The sequence below is a fragment of the Euprymna scolopes genome, chromosome 25 (assembly GCF_053919585.1).
Source record: "Euprymna scolopes isolate OS-2025 chromosome 25, ASM5391958v1, whole genome shotgun sequence".
Lineage (NCBI taxonomy): Eukaryota > Metazoa > Mollusca > Cephalopoda > Sepiida > Sepiolidae > Euprymna > Euprymna scolopes.
Genome location: NC_136506.1, coordinates 91,040,945 through 91,059,564, shown reverse-complemented (window position 1 = coordinate 91,059,564; position 18,620 = coordinate 91,040,945). Strand labels below are relative to the sequence as shown.

The 18,620-nt window shown below is 32.7% G+C and overlaps 1 protein-coding gene and 1 pseudogene across 6 annotated transcripts in view; one reads left to right on the top strand and one right to left on the bottom strand.

Annotated features, from left to right (window-relative positions):
- LOC145247503 (uncharacterized) overlaps positions 1 to 18,620 on the top strand; it is a 1,258,807-nt gene that overhangs the window by 710,238 nt on the left and 529,949 nt on the right. The window lies entirely within an intron of this gene.
- On the bottom strand, positions 3,834 to 3,950 carry LOC145247573 (5S ribosomal RNA; annotated as a pseudogene).

The following is an 18,620-nucleotide window of genomic DNA, read 5'->3' as shown; positions in this document are numbered from 1 at the left end:
GAATCGGATACGAAACCAAAACTTATGAAGAAAGAAATAAATATATAATCATCCACATACAGTACTGTTTCGCTGTATCACAGCTCATCAGTGCAGCTAGAGAGCAACTACCGCAAGCCAAGATTGAAACCCGGCCGCCCAAACGACAGTCAAAGCTTCTAGGCATTATGCTATATGGCTGCTGCTGTGCGGGTATGTTTTGATATCTTGAGTTTCTTCAGTTGTAATCAGAACTGAAACCAAAACTTATGAAGAATTCTTGGTAAAATTATTTGTTATAAGAAATAGGTCATAACAATTAAACAGTCATTCGGAAGAAAACAGATGTAAGCGTGATACACAAAATAACACACGCTATCGTATTAATATATAGATTAAAAAAAAAAATTAACATAATTTTCTGACAACTAATTCAGACACATAATAACTGGATCCGTTCTCCGGTTTATTCATAATTCTGTACTGTAATGTAAAGAAATTAGATTTAAAAACTATGAAAACCATTATGATGAGGAGAGGATTATAATGTCTTCCCATGAGTGGTCTCAGCAATAACAACAAGTGCAGGTTCTGCCACACAGAAATAGAGAGTGTGAATTATCTGACATCGAGATGTAAGGTTATGTTGGGAGATGGCTACTCTACAACGCGATACAAGGGAGTGGACAAATATCTCCACCGGACGATCTGTAAAAAGTTGAACATCGAATACAACAGCAGGTCCTGGGAACATGTTTACCAGAAAAAAACAGTTGGAAATAAGTTATACACTATCCACTATGACTATGCAATTCTTACAGCTACGTACTGAGAAAAAGGGAGGCATAAAATCTGACATCATGATATGAGACCAGAAGGAGAAAGAAGCAACCTTAGTAGAAGTCAGTGTCCCCCAATGGTACGCGATTAAACAAAACTGAGAGGGAAACAAGTTTCTGATGAGCCGTTCCACTTAAGTTAACAAATCTATCGAACTTCCATTACTATTGATTACTATATTGTCCTTTTGACTACTCTGCACTCTTTAACCCTTATCCTTGAGTGGCCGATCGGCCTTGATAAGTGGTGACGCCTATGTAAAAAAAAAAAAAAAAAAAAATGATAACAAAACACCAAGGTCTTATGTGCGACATTAGTAGAAACTGGAATCTTAGGAAGATCTCTATCCAGTATTCCAGTAATTATAGGAGCAACTGGTTTCATGAAAAAGAATAAAAAAAACTGTCTTACAAATATGCCAGGTGAACCAAGTGTAAGAGAGATTCAAACACTTAAAGGGACGCTCAGAATCTTAAAAAGATCTCTCAGTTGAATTTATAAGATAGCAGGTGGATGTTTGGCATCTGGTAGGATGCCCCATCTCCAACTCAAACAAACTGACAAAAACTTTTTTTTTTTAAATATAAAAAAATAAGGTCTTTAAAAGAAGAATGCAGTTGCGCATAGAGGCAAAGCATAATAATCTCTGCCTATTTATCGGTATCTCTTGAAGGAACTCTTGGCACGCTCTTAAGGAACCTTAGGGTTCCACGGAGACCTGGTGACATGGCCTTATCATTCTTCTGCATCCGCAAGAAGACTAAATTAGTTGGAACCCCAGCTTGTAATATTGCACTATATCTATAGATAAACACACACATATTAAGTTGTTTTCTAATTTTCTTTTTGTTCTTTTTTTGTGAAAATCGCTCCAGACAAGACATAAAACCACTTGATATAAGGAATTAAAAAAAAATGTTACTTCAAGGTCAAACAACAGATATCAATAAGTGTGAGATGATAGATTCTGACCCAGAAAACATCAATTCTTCCTCCTTTGTCAGAAACATCACCCATGGAATATGAGGACTGCATGCATGCAGCGGCCTTGCTATTTTAACAGCATCAACAACCACAGCCCTCCAAATTGTAGAGCCATGGTAATCTCGGAAAGACAAGTAAAGACGGTAGTTTGCGTTGCTTTCTGTCTGCCCTTCCGTGAGTTAAACAAACCTCTAGATACCAAGCTGGAAATCTCTATGACTCAGTGGTCCTGGATATGACCTTAAACTAAATGCGATTGTGAGGCCCCAGCTTTAATTGCCATTGCTCCCAGGTCCACTCTGACTCAGAGTGGTAGTACCTGTTAGGGCCCCAACTATGGGTTAAATAGAAATTTATCTATTTTAACAGCATCAACAACCACAGCTCTCCAAATTCTAGAGCCATGGTAATCTCGGAAAGACAAGTAAAGACGGTAGTTTGCGTTGCTTTCTGTCTTGGTTCGGAGATGTACCCCTCCCTCCATGAGTTAAACACGCCTCTAGATACCAAGCTGGAAATCTCTATGGCTCGGTGCAGTACATACAGCACCTGACTTTCGCAAATGGACACCCATCTGATACTGGCCAGGCTTATTGTTGCTTAACTCTGGTGATCTGGTGAGAACCGGTGTGTCAACGTGATTGCACCGTATATAGTAGCCCGTTACGTCCAAGTTAAACGTGCTTGTAGATACCAACCTGAAAGTTTCTCTGACTCAACGCAGTACATACAATGGCCAGACTGTGAGGACTAAAGGACAAAATAAAGTGAAGCAAGAGTTCCGAGGCTGACGAAAGTAAACCAAAATCTATTTTCTACTCTTTTTAAATATAGCAGAGATATAAGTTATGTGAGTTCTTGTTTTTATGGGAATTCTGCGTTTTTTTTTTTAATTTTTTTTTTTTTTTATTTATTTTGAATTTTTATATATTTTTTTTTTTTCTCAAATATAGCAAAGATGTGAGTTCTTTGGGTTTTTTTAGAGGAATTTTGTGTTTTTTAATTTTATTTATTAATTTTTATTTATTTTTATTTATTTATTTTGAATTTTTATGTATTTATTTATTTGGAATTTTTATATTTTTTATTTTTTCTTAAATATAGCAATGTGAGTTTTGGGGGGGAATTCTGCATTAAAAAAAAAAAATTTTTTTCATTTTTTTTTCTTAAATATAGCAGAGATGTGAGTTATTAAGTTTATAGCGTAATTTTGCGTTTTTTTTTTTTTTAAATCCAGAAACAAACGTTTTCCACTTTCAGCTCTAAAAGCCCCTCTTGAATCTTAGTTCTCGCTAGTATTCTTACATCTTTGACTCTCAATTCCCAAACTCTGTAACCTTGCTTTTAACGATGAATATAGACCACATGCATGACATCGCTAAGTGCAATGTTTTCTGGTTAACCTGTGGAATTTGAGAGAAAAAAAAAATGCGATAAATGTTTTCTTTTGTGACCTTTGACATAACCCCCCTTCATCCCCCCTCCCCAACACTATTCTCTGTAGGTGTTTCTCAGAGTGACTTTTAATCAGTCCCCTGAAATAATTTTGTAAAAGGTCAGATAATATTCGACCAATTTTATGTCTATTAACGCCGTGTGGCCGTAGAACACCTCCAGCGATCATAGAAAAATAACAAGTGAAATTCTCATTCATAAACAAAAGACATTTTTCTACATCAACGGCTTTCTTGAACAATATCGATGGAATGTTATAAACTGTTAACTACTCTTTGATGTTTTTGTTTTTGTCCTTTACTTACGTTATATCCAACAAGTTTATCTTGGTGGATTTTCACCATTCATCCCATCCAGCGCGGCAATAGCCGAGATTGAACTCACAACACGAGTTTGTAGTGTAATTCAAATCTTGTCCGTGGCTGAATATTTGATGCTTCGCCAGGGCTATCAAGGGTATTTTTATCGTAACGCTATCACTAGATTGGTTGCTTACCACGACTTAAGAGAGGCTCATCTACCCTCGAGAGAAGGATAGACCGTGCCAGTTTCCTAACCTGGTATTTACCTCGCGTTACATACAGCGCCTAGTCTTCCCAAATGGTCACCCATCTAGTACTGGCCAGGCTCATCATTGCTTAACTTCGGTGATCTGGCGAGAACTGGTGTGTCAACGTGATTGTGCTGTATATATTGTAGATTTTCACAATCAGACCCAAATAGTAATCTGTCTTACATGTATAGGGAACGAGGGTATCGATTTGTGGGGAGCGTGTTCGATATTTCGTAGTTACATTGAAGGTCGGAGGTCGTCATTTGTTCTTGGGACATCGTAGTAAACAAACAAGCAAGAATACACCGAGTACAGTTTAAAGAAGATATTAAAAGGAAGCACGATAAGGAAGGGTTACATATTTACATATATACAGAGAGGATTTATTTACACAGATAAGTTATGAACAATACAGAGTGTGTTTGTGTGCGCGCGCGTGTGTATGTATATGGACAAGCATGCCTGAAATAAAATGTTTGTTGTGTGTATATATCGTATGTTCATTGTGTATATATGTGTGTGGGTATATACGAGAGTTCGTTAATATATACACGTGTGTTCATCCTTACGTTGAAAAGGATAACGCCCTGCGGAGGCGTGTGTTAAAAACGTCTCTTCACATAGACGGTTCGAATGAAAAAGAGAGAGAAAAGGGTAGCTAATTGAACAGGAAGTAGAGAATGCCGCCTGTCGGACAAATCGGAAATCATGACAAGGGTAGATAACTGGTGCATAATTGAGTACTTTGTGTGCGACCTATGTCATAACATATCAGTTCAAAAGGCATCTGCCCATTCATAGTGATACTTGATTCAAACTAGCCTATTATTCTGGTTTTGTATTATGAGTAGTATTTAAAAAAAAAAATTTTTTAGCTGATATCAAGTGGCTGCATGCCTTGTCTGGAGCGATTTCTAATAAAAAGAAAAATTGTATAAATTTAAGTAAGTACTCACAACTCCTATCAAACGGATAAAACACACCGAGAATATTGTTGAAATCATCATCATCATCATCATCATCATCATCATGCAGTTTGTCAGTCTTAACGATGACTAGTCGGGGCCTCAGTGCTTTATCCCTTGGTGTTGGCATAATCTCACTCCATCACTACAGGACTTCCCACCTTGGCTCCAAACTTGCTTGCGCAGTTTAGGTGCAGTATCTGTTGCGCATCAGATAGACACCCTTTGAACCTCCAATGCTCATGTCCAGTGGAGTGAACCCGCGACGACTGGCAGCAGAGGAGGCCGCAGCTTCTGGCCGAAAGTAATCAACAAGGTAAATAGTCGCCCTATCGTGTCCGCTACTACGCCTTTCCTTGAAATAGTATTCAATCAATGAAATGATAATATGAAACAGTTTCTGAGATGTTTTCAAGATGCTGAATCTGCCTTGTCTGCAAATTGAATATTTTACAATAGATATTGTATATTTTTACAATACATGTTGGAGCTGATGTACCCGGAAACAAACAAATCAAACCAAATTTACCTATTTAGTCGCTTTATCTAACTACCTGTTTGTCTACCTACTTATGTCTGTTGACTTGACTACTTGCTTGTTGGTCTATTATTAATACACACCCTGTTGTCCAAATAAATACTTTAATGTTTTTTTTTCTTTTTTTTTTTTCAGGTAAGTCTGTACTTTCCGTGATCATCTGAAAAGTCTGACGACGGTAAATGCATATTTATATTTATATATTAAAAAAAATCATCATATCTACCGATTTCTCAAAACGTAGCAGAATGAGAAACTGCCATGATTAAAGAAATCAAAGATTCTTCTTCTTCTTCTTCTTCTTCTTCTTCTTCTTCTTCTTCTTCTTCTTCCTGTATTTTAAATCTAGCAGGGATACCTGACATTGCTCGGGACAAAAATGTAACCTATTTCTATTAAAACTTCTATCTATCAGCCTCTCACTTTTTCTATCTATTTTTTTTTCTCCCCGCGCTCCTCCATTCTACCTCTCTGCCACCCCCTTTTTCTCCTCTGCCCAGCCCATTCCTTTTTCACTGGATACACACACACCCACACACACACACAGACAACTCTCCTTTATATGAAAGATTTATGGGATATAGGCTTCAAATGGAGAAGAAATAGAAAATAGCTTGGTATAGAATTTTGTTACATTGGCCAAAACGGTGCTTCCATGGCCAGTTCAAATCATAAAGTCTTTTTCGAATTTGAAAAGTTTTTTTTTATTAACCTTTTATTTTATTCCGAAATTTTCTCATATTATATATATATATATATAAAATATAAAACTGAATGTCTGTGTGAGTGTGTGTGTGTGTGTGTGTGTGTCTGGTCACGAATAGGCTCCTATATGGTTGACTATTTTAAAAAACTGATTACATATAATGATAGAAGATGTATCGAGACAGAGGAATGGGTATGTTTGATCTGGCAGAACGGTGGTATATTAAAATTGTGGGGTCTGCGTTCGCGCCTGGTCCACAAAGTAAAGAAATAAAAAAAATTTTTAATTAAAAAAAAAAGTTTACAAGTGTTTTTGATATAGATGTACATAAGAATACTTTGATAAGTATATATTTAACTTAAATAGGGATGGTATAATAAAATTGTGGGGTCTGCGTTCGCGCCTGGCCTCCATAGAATGGAAATAGGCACAAACTTTAATAAAGACTTTTCATATCTATCTGCGTAAGTATACTTTGATAATTATGTTTCAGTTTGAAAAAATATGGTATAATAAAATTATGGGGTATTTGTTCGCACCTGACCTCCATAGAATTGAAATATGTCACAAAGTTTAACAAGGATTTTTAATATAGATCCACAGAATATTGTGATAAGTGTTTCAGTGTGAACAGGTATGGTATGATAAATTATGGGGTTTATCTATTTTATTTTTACTTTCATCATATTTTGCTTTGGTTTTGATACCCCCAAATTCGAAGCTATCTCTTTACAACCCTTCCTTTTCATAACCTGTCATACTTTCATAAATCAGAGTCCATTTTCTGTAGGCTGTTTTTGATCCCAGTCAACGACGGGTACTTTTGCTAGTATATATAAATAATATATATATAGTTAATAATAAACTGAATCATCCAGTTTAAATTTATTACTAATACTAGTAAGCCATCCAGCGTTATCCAGTTGTAAAATATACATAAATATTATATTTTATTTAATACAAGAACTGAGACATGTGCATGCGAGTATTATGTTTTTTCTAAACAGTTCACTTCTTGTAAGTAAAAAAACAAATAATCAATCTGGGATTGAAACCAAAACCTAAAGACAGTAAGTCAAGTACGATAACCATTAAGCCAGCTTGACACAACGTTTACAAAGCGTTTTCAAACAATCTTATTCTTAACATAAAGAAACCGTTATGTTTCACTGCCGCGCATGCGCATTCATGAAACTGCTGCAAACAGATAAAAAAAAATCGATGACTCCCAAGTACCAATATCCTATAATTACAAATTTGAAGCCTCTAGATCAAGAATTTGTTGAGTGTATAGGTTTAGAAATTCCCTCACACAAATACACACATACTCACTTTAATAGATATGTAGATAGATACAAAAATACAAGGTCTCCATGAACTAGGAAAGTTGGATAATGAGGCATTATATTTTTTCTATTGTATTGAACAAATGATCGAAAATAGTATTGTATGCTATCCTTAAATGCATCACATATATATATAAAGCTTTGACGAGAATGTTCACAAATCATTATACAATGAATAATGAATAATAAGACGATCGTCATTTTCATTGCAAATTTTTCCCATTTTTACAATGAACTTGATGACCCATGCCCAGTTCGGTCAGTGTTGGTACATTTTACATTTGTTTGTGTATTTTGTTCACTGGATTGATTGTGAAAGGGAAATTATTTTATAATTGTATTTATTGATTGTTAGCTGATGGAACAAACATTAGATTTGAAGAAGTTGTATACCTACTAGTGATGGGACGATTCCAATATTTTTCCCGATTCCGATACAATTACCGGTTCCGATTCCGATGCAATAATCCGTGTATGAAATGATAATTACTGTTGGCCGGGAGATTCAAACCCAGTCACAAAGCCACTCTTATGCTGTCAGAGAGAGTATTCAATAATAGGAAGTTGGAATCTCGTAGTCACGCTAAGGTTGACTGTTCACTTTTCTCAATTTCCTGAAGACTGCTCAATTTTAAATTTTTAACGGGGACTTATAACTATAATATTTTTCAAATAAATATTGCCAATTATTTTTATACCTACAGACATTAGTGTTTCATGATTATGCAATCATCTGTTTAGGAAGTGATAATTACTGCTGGTCAAGAGATTCAAATTCAGTTATATATCTATCTATCTATCTGTATATATATATATATATATATATATATATATATACACGCACAAACATTATTGGCTACATGTGCATACATGTTTCTACTACAACTCCTAGTCTAAGGCAACATTTTCAGGCAAGATTTTTTTCTTATGAGTTTATAAAAAATTTGGCCTAAAGATGCTGCTTCTCTAAAGGAGTTGCAACAAAAAAATGTATGCACATATGTAGCCAATAATGTTTGTTGAAATAAATACACTATAATTACACTCTGCTTGTCATTGGGCATAGTTTTGATAAATGTAGGCGAGTCAGAGGATTTCCATTCAGGAAACAACAACGATGCAATCATTATATATATATTAAATAAGATACGTATATATATATATATATATATATATATATATATATATATATATATATATATATATATCTGTGAAAGTGTCTGTGTGTGTACATTTCCCTACGCAATAACTCTGTCAATTTTAAGTCTACAGACTCGAAATTTGGTATACAGAGTACTGAGATTTGTGAAAATCGATGTGATCGGTTTTCGGCAAGAAATTTGGCGATAAAGGGGTCAAAGTTCAACGATTTGACCTTTAAGAACTCTACCAAACTCCTCCGACAATTTTCAGTCTAAACACTTGAAATTTTAGGTATAGGTTCCTTGGACATGGATCTAACTTAATAACTTGATTTTAGCCCAAAACAGTAATATACCTCTCAAAATACCCCGGCAACGCCGGGCACCTATGCTAGGATATATATATATATATATATATATATATATATATATATATATATATATATATATACACTAGATAATTTACCTGGTGTTGCCCGTCAATGTTTACTTTCATTTTTCCCACTTCCCCTCTCCTTTTTAAATTGCCTTTTTCTATGACGTCACATAAGATGACACCATATATGACGTGTACTGCACATATATATATATATCTCCTCCGATAACGTTATATGTAACATATGTGAACAAACAAACAAACAAACAGACAGACAGGAATACGGCTTTATTATAATAGATATGTACATACAAACAAATACACATTGAACTGTATTATATATTGGAGGATGAAGAGAGTTTTATTTTAAAAAAAGAAAAAAAAAGTTTGATGCAGTTAAATAGTTGAGAGCACTCACTGCTAAAAGTTGTAGTTAACTTCATCTTCCACCACTAGATGACGACACTCATGCATAATGGTGTATCTTCGTTATTTTGCTTGACTTCTTTCTGCTAAACGAATCCTCTTTTGAATTCCCAGACTGTAAAAATGATGCTGACATAAAATGCATCAGCCTCATTGCACAGAAAATGGCAGGAAACACTCGTTTTAAGTTTTTCCTTCCTTCTACTAATTCGGGACAAGAGGGGATCTTAGATAACATACGTGATGTCTATAATGTTTTTATTGAATTGAGTTGTTCATCATCATCATCATCATCATCATCATCATCATCATCATCATCATCACTATCATCATCATCAGCAGCAGCAGCAGCAGGAGAACTACTCAATTGTTACCCAGAGCAAAAAATGTAACATATTTCTATTTACACTTTTATCTCTATCTTTTTCCCTTTCCATAGCCTCCTCTTATTTCTCCACCCAGCCTATTCCTCTCTCTAGACATAGGCATAGGGAAATCATTTTTATAGATCCCTGGAGGAATCAGTTGGTATAAGGGAATTAATTCCTTGATTAAACAAAAAAAAAAGCATCGATTGCTTCTCTTTAGTTGATATATAATCTGGCTGTGAAATCGACAACCTTCCTGGTAAAAAAAAAATATATTCATATATAAAAGGGTTCATAAAATATATTCATATATAAGAGAGTTCATAAAATATATTCATATATAAAAGGGTTCATAAAATATATTCATATATAAAAGGGTTCATAAAATATATTCATATATAAAAGGGTTCATAAAATAAATTCATATATAAGAGAGTTCATAAAATATATTCATATATAAGAGAGTTCATAAAATATATTCATATATAAGAGTGTTCATAAAATATATTCATATATAAAAGGGTTCATAAAATATATTCATATATAAGAGGGTTCATAAAATATATTCATATATAAAAGGGTTCATAAAATATATTCATATATAAGAGAGTTCATAAAATATATTCATATATAAGAGAGTTCATCAAATATATTCATATATAAGAGAGTTCATAAAATATATTCATATATAAGAGTGTTCATAAAATATATTCATATATAAGAGGGTTCATAAAATATATTCATATATAAGAGAGTTCATAAAATATATTCATATATAAAAGGGTTCATAAAATATATTCATATATAAAAGGGTTCATAAAATAAATTCATATATAAAAGAGTTCATAAAATATATTCATATGTAAGAGGGTTCATAAAATAAATTCACATATAAGAGAGTTCATAAAATATATTCATATATAAGAGTTCATAAAATATATTCATATATAAGAGGGTTTATAAAATATATTCATATATAAGAGAGTTCATAAAATATATTCATATATAAGACAGTTCATAAAATATATTCATATATGAGAGGGTACATAAAATATATTCATATATAAGAGGGTTCATAAAATATATTCATATATAAGAGGGTTCATAAAATATATTCATATATAAGAGTGTTCATAAAATATATTCATATATAAGAGAGTTCATAAAATATATTCATATGTAAGAGAGTTCATAAAATATATTCATATATAAGAGGGTTCATAAAATATATTCATATAAAAGAGGGTTCATAAAATATATTCATATATAAGAGAGTTCATAAAATATATTCATATATAAGAGAGTTCATAAAATATAGTCATATATAAGAGGGTTCATAAAATATATTCATATATAAGAGGGTTCATAAAATATATTCATATATAAGAGAGTTCATAAAATATATTCATATATAAGACAGTTCATAAAATATATTCATATATAAGAGTGTTCATAAAATATATTCATATATAAGAGTTCATAAAATATATTCATATATAAGAGAGTTCATAAAATATAGTCATATATAAGAGGGTTCATAAAATATATTCATATATAAGAGGGTTCATAAAATATATTCATATATAAGAGGGTTCATAAAATATATTCATATTTGCGAGTTCATAAAATATATTCATATTTGCGAGTTCATAAAATATATTCATATATAAGAGAGTTCATAAAATATTCATATATAAGAGAGTTCATAAAATATATTCATATATAAGAGAGTTCATAAAATATATTCATATATAAGAGTGTTCATAAAATATATTCATATATAAGAGAGTTCATAAAATATATTCATATATAAGAGAGTTCATAAAATATATTCATATGTAAAGGAATTCATAAAATATATTCATATATAAGAGGGTTCATAAAATATATTCATATATAAGAGAGTTCATAAAATATATTCATATAAAAGAGGGTTCATAAAATATATTCATATGTAAGAGAGTTCATAAAATATATTCATATATAAGAGGGTTCATAAAATATATTCATATAAAAGAGAGTTCATAAAATATATTCATATATAAGAGAGTTCATAAAATATATTCATATGTAAAGGAATTCATAAAATATATTCATATATAAGAGGGTTCATAAAATATATTCATATAAAAGAGAGTTCATAAAATATATTCATATATAAGAGAGTTCATAAAATATATTCATATGTAAAGGAATTCATAAAATATATTCATATATAAGAGGGTTCATAAAATATATTCATATATAAGAGAGTTCATAAAATATATTCATATAAAAGAGGGTTCATAAAATATATTCATATGTAAGAGAGTTCATAAAATATATTCATATATAAGAGGGTTCATAAAATATATTCATATATAAGAGGGTTCATAAAATATATTCATATATAAGAGAGTTCATAAAATATATTCATATATAAGAGAGTTCATAAAATATATTCATATATAAGAGGGAGAGAGAGAAATGATGATGATATAAAATAAATTTTTGTATAGTTACAGTCAAACTCATATAAGAAAAACACATTTCATATTAACGAATCAATTTTAAATTTGCTTGTGGAAGCTCAATATTCAGTATGCGTTAAATTAAGTTTAGTTATATGCAATCAGAGATTTTTTAATAGCAGGCATTTAAATCAAGTTTTGAATCACAGAAATGCGCGCACATACACACACACACACACACACACACACACACACACACACACACACACTCATGTATATTTGCATTATTACATTGAATTGGACTAAAGTCAGATAACTTCTTTATAATAAAAAACACGAACAATAGAAGTTATCTCCCTCAGATTCTTCAAATTGTGAAAACGAAAAATATACTGTGTTAGTGTTTTAAGTTTAGGAAAGCTGAATTTTGTTTGTTGTGTGTGTGTGTGTGTGTGTGTGTGTGTGTGTGTGTGTGTGTGTGTGTGTGTGTGTGTGTGTGTGTGTGTGACGAGGGGGTGGGTGATCAGATTAGTAGTTCAAACAAGGAGTAAAGTTTGCCAGAAAATGATATATGGTGGTGGTGGTGGTGGTGGCAATGGTCAAAGTAAAAAAAAAAATCATAAAATCGTCTGGCCTGAAAGATGGTGGTGATGGATGAGGGGAGGGTCGGGGTGACATAAAAAAATCACACAAAACAAAATCAAAACAAAACAACACAAAACAAAACACTATCCAACAGACATAAGTCTGACATATAAAAACTCAATAAACAAGAGAAAAAGAGTCTTTCTTAGAATGCAAACAGGTTTCGTATTAGGAAGTGGAGGAGGGGTGGGATAAAGATAAGTAAAATACCTGCTAGAGGACAGCAGTGATTAGGTACACACAGAAACCTACATATAAGTTTGGGGGAAGGAGTCATGCACACACATACACATTGTCCACCTTTTGAGCTAAGATTAAAGTGAAGTGTCTGTTCAGTTCTTGATCATCGGAACAGTCTCAAATAGAGAAAATTAGTATTTTTTGTTGCCAAATTCTAATTTTTTCTAGTTTGTTGTCTATGTTCCCGGGCAATGCTGGGCAGCCATGCTAATATGCAGTATAAGTAAAGGCAATATTTTAATGGTTTCTTTATCATCAATAACTTTCTTCCTACAAAATTAATATCAGATTCTATTTTTTCTTGTGGATTTTTGCAGCATGCGAAGAAGAATAAAATATAATTCGATTTGATTACTTTTGGAAAATACTTTGTCCAGGTCAGAATTATTTTCAAATGATTGCCACCTTTAAAAAAACAATATGAGGTGTAACTTTATATTCGGGTGTACAGAATTACTTATCATTAGAATAAAATAATATTAAAACAGCAACGGAAAACTGGTATAGTTTTTACAAAGTAAATGCGCAACAAGGAAAACACCGGGTAGGTAGTAAAACTGTCCGACGTTGTCTGGGGTTGAATGAGAAAAACTAACATGTCTTTTTTTTTTACGATGTTCATAACACCATACTACTTCCTTTTTCTTTTTTTTACTTTCTGGTTCGCATTCTCATATCGTTGGAAAAGGCTTAAATGTTGGAAAACTTTCTAAATTAGTGTCTTATATTTATATGAGATGATTTTCATTAAAATCTGATTTGGGACCACTTCCATTGTCCTCCTCTGAGAATTTTACACATTTTTTTTTTTTTTGTTACATAGGGTCACCACTTATCAAGGCCCGGAGGCCACTCGAGGATAAGGGTTATTGAGTGTGCAGTAGTCAATGGGATAATTTTGTAGTAATCGTTATTAGTAGAAATTTGGCAAATTGGAATATTTAAGGGGATGGTTCATCAAGAATTTGTTTACGTTGGACTTGAAGACATATGATTTAAATTTCATCAAACTAGGATAATTTTAAGGCGGATATGCCTTCATAACCATCTCAGGGGTGCACAAACATTTAGGAACACTCCCACCACCCCCACCTCCCCTGCAAAATATATAAAAAATAAACTTAGATTTTATTTAGGGTATTGGTGATGTAAGAGAATAGGTGACACAAAGTCCGCAGCAAATAGTGTCAGGTAAAAAAGATATTTTATTTTTCTAAAATAAAAAAAATTAAAGAAATCAATAAATATTTCATTATGTAATATATTTTTTATAATATAAAAAATCCAAACAAATTTAAAAAAATGAAACAATAGCATTTTATTTATTATTTTGTGCAAAAGTAAGTAAAATGTGAATTTTTTTAGCTGACAATGTTTGCTGCCAACTTCAAATCGCCTTTACTTCTGCATCATCGATTTTTTCCACCTACATATGAGAAAAAAATCATATTCTAAAATCTAGATTTTGAGATTTAAAAAAAAAAATTTTGATTACTAAAAAATAAGGTGATAAACTACAAAATTATAAACAAAATTTATCAAAAATAATTTTTTGGTGATGCAGAAAAATAGGTGACACAAAGTCTGCAGCAAACAGTGTTAGATGAAAAAATTTTATTTTTCTTAAAGAAAAAAAAATATTTCATAAAGCAGTATGTTTTTTTTATAATACTAAAATCAAATTCAAAGCTATGAACAATAACATTTTATTTCATATTTTATGCAAAAATTAATTAAGTAAAAAGTGAATTTTTTATCTGACATATTTGCTGCCGACTTTGAGTAGCCTATTCTTCTGCATTATAGTTTTTTTTTCATACATATGAGGAAATTTCTCTTCATTATGTAAATCTCTCTATATAAAACTCAATATCTCTGTGGTGTTTGTGTGTTCTTTATAGAAAAAACTTAGAAAATGTAAATAAAAAATTTAATAAAGGATATTCTTATGTAAAATTTACCAGGGAAGGCAATGGAAGTGTTCCTGAATATTTAAATGCATCTCAAGGAAAACTATTTGAACATAGCCCCTTCAAATTCAAATATATCCTTTTTTTTATGAAATTTGTATAGTATGTTTTTTATAATATTAAAAATTTTTTAAAAATTAACATTTTTATTTATTTTTTATGCAAAAAATAATTAAGTATAATGCAAATTTTTTATCTAAAAAATGTTTGCTGCCGACTTTGAGTTGCCTATTCCTCTGCATTATCAGATTGTTTAACCTTTTTTTTCTATAGAAAATGCACACATTGACACAGATAGATAGATAGATAGATAGATAGACAGACAGACACAGACCTCTCAGTTTTAAGTAAGATATTTACCAGAAAGGAGTGGTTTCTAGGATTTGTGGGTCAGTCCTCACTTATTGTATTGATTGTTTTTTTATTTTTATTTTTTTATGTACTCTGTTATGGTTGGATAGAGGGTGAGATGTGCTATACACATTCATATATTCATGGTCACGGTTAGAAATTACCTAGGGATGGTAAGCACCTTTTTCATGGTCGCTGGTAATTATGAAGATGAGAAGGGGGGGTCAGAGAGTGGCAGAGTGGCTATAGTTAATGTATAATGGTGAGGAAATTCATTTTTTCCCTGCCTCCACCAATATCTATCCTGTTTAAACTCTTAAAATCATGTTCAAAATTTTTCTAAATCCAGAAACTTAGTCCTGTGTAGAATTTCCCCCCCCAAAAAAAAACAAACAAACAAACAAAAAAATAGCTAAAAACGATTTATTTTTGTTCAAAATTCTACGAGATTTTTTTTTTTTTTTTTTGCATTTTCACCACAAACAAGGCACAGTGTCACTTTGATGTAGGAGGCTAATATCTAGGACATAATTTATAGGGGTACTATGTGGGGAGTTGAGCAGCAAGATGTCTGTTTACACTACACTTGAACTTCTGTATGTCAGTACAGTTGGGAAAACAGGAACCTCACAGGATTAGTGAATCTCTTGACAAAGGCTTCCTTTCTAGGGCAATTGCTCTTGACATATCAAAAGCCTTCGACAAGGTATGGCATAAGGGTCTACTTCACAAGATTTCCAGCTATGGTATAACTGGAAATGTTTTCTCAATCATTAAATCATTTCTCTCCTCCTAGAGTAGTGGTCGATGGACAAAAATCAGAGGCCTGCAGTATTAATGCTGGAGTCCCTTAGAGGTCAATCCTGGGCCCAACTCTCTTCCTGATCTACATCAATGACCTCCCTAAACACATACTTAAATCATTCGTTGACATCTACGCTGATGACACGACCATCTACGGCAACACATCAAAGGCTGTAAATGACAAAGTTCTCTCTGATTCTCTCTCCTCTGATCTCGAGCGCGTGGTTCAGTGGGGGAAGATGTAGCTGGTTACCTTTAATGCGTCTAAAACCAAACTCCTATCCTTACATCATCAACGCTCTGATCCCCATCTGGCATCAATTGAGATGGATGGCTCTCGTCTGGGAGAGGCCACGTGTTTTGACAAGCTTCTGGGTTTGACCTTTACTCCTGATCTGAAATGGAACACGTACATCAAGTCTGTTGCCAAGGACGCTGGAAAGATGGTGGGATCCTTCTACCACTCCAGAAGATATCTCACTACTGATGCAATTCTCTATCTATATAAAAGCCAAGTACGTCCAAGGATGGAATACTGCTACCATATCTGGGCAGGAGCTGCTAAAAACAGCCTATCCTGCCTTGACAGAGTACAAAATAGACTTCGTGGCTTAGTGGGGGATTCCCTTTTCTCTACCCTGCAACCTCTCTCCCACAGAAGAGATGTTGCGAGCCTATCCTTGTTTTATCGTTATTTCCATGGCAAGTGCTCGTCTGAACTCCAATCTCTGGTTCCCCCTCGCCAATCTTTCACGAAAAACACCTGTCTAGCCGAATCCACTGTGAAAAATTTCCCCCACTCTTTATCTGAGCCTAAATCAAAACGTGGATTCCATGAACAAAGCTTCTTTCTTAGAACTGCACGCCTGTGGAACTCTGTTCCGTCTGCCTGCTTCCCACCTGAATACAACTTGGATGTGTTCAAGTCCAACGTTAACAAATTCCTAATGAACCGCCCCCTTAAGTAAACACTTCATCAAATCTCCACACTAACGTCACGTACTTGCAATAACCCTTATCCCTGAGTGGCTTCCGGGCCTTGATAAGTGGTGACCACTGTGTAAAAAAAAAAAAAAAAAAAAAAAACCCGGAAGGGAATTCCAAATTCTAGTAGTCCTAGGGAAGAAACTATTAGAGTAGAAGGCTTTCTTACATCTAGAGATTTCTACTGTGTAAGGGTGGGATTTTGCTGCTTGTTGGGTTTGTCAGGAGTATTTATGTCGAGGTGGTACTAGGGCTTGTAGTTCGTCAGAGCATCTACCATTAAAGTACTTCTAAAAGGGATGCAATATTTTGTTGATGGGACAGACAGGAACTACTCCTGAGTGTAAAATTATTCTTGAAATAGGAAAAAAAATGTAGTTCTAAGCAGGAAAAAAAAAAAAAAAAGAAGTGGCAACATAAATTCAGTTCTGGAAGCTTTTCCAGACAAACAATTAATGCAGTCACAATCAGCAAAAACGTAGTAGTCTAATGTTTAGATGGAGAGATATTTCACTGAACAATTCAAAGAGATTCAGTCTGTTTTATAAAGCTATTCTGGCATTTCATTGGTTGAATTTGTTATCACACATTGTAAAAAATAGAATCACCCAAATCTATATGGCCATCGTATCCCCTCCATTCTCTTTTGAAATAATTTCATTGTGATATCTTCCGTTTTTTTTAACTGATTAAATATTTTGTGTGATTAAAGCTAAATTTTTTCTTCCAATTTATCAAATGTCGTCTGCTGAGATTTTCATTGATTAAAAACACAGTGCGTTTGTTCTCGAATTTTCATTGGCTGAGCGTTTTTTGTTTGATCAATGCTCAGCAGTTTACGCCATCTGCGGGCGAGCCTGATCCAAGATTCACAGAAATGTGGGTTAATAATTGAAGAGATACCAAATTTATTTTTGTATGTCTTCAGTGTAAAGTCATTCTTGAAATAGAATGGCAGCACAAATCTAATTCAAGATACTTTCCCAAACAAACAATTAATCCAGTCATGATCAGCAGAAGCTTAGTGGTCTTTTCGTGTTTAGACAGAGAGATATTTCACTAAAGAATTCAAAGAGATTCAGTCTATTTTATAAAGCTGTTCTGGCATGTGATTGGTTCATTAATCAACCATGTCTTTGTGGTCATAACCCTTCTCTGATGCAAGAAATATTGCAACAACTTCAACTTTATTTATTCAAATATTTTTAAATGCAACATAAGTTTCTGTTTGATTATATTTTTTCTTTTATTTTATCAATTTTTAAATTGTCTTTTTAGTTACAAAATCAAAATATTACTAAAAGTCCCATATGTATCACGAGTATTTTTAATTCTTCATCAACAAAAACAATGAATAAAAAGTTGGTTATAGTCAGCTAACGTACTTCCTAATTTTCTGCGGAGCACTACCGGAAGTGGTGACAAGTTCATTCACTTTTATTCTTCTTCAGTATTTCTATTGTGAAGCAATTTATTGAAATAAAATATAAGAAAATGA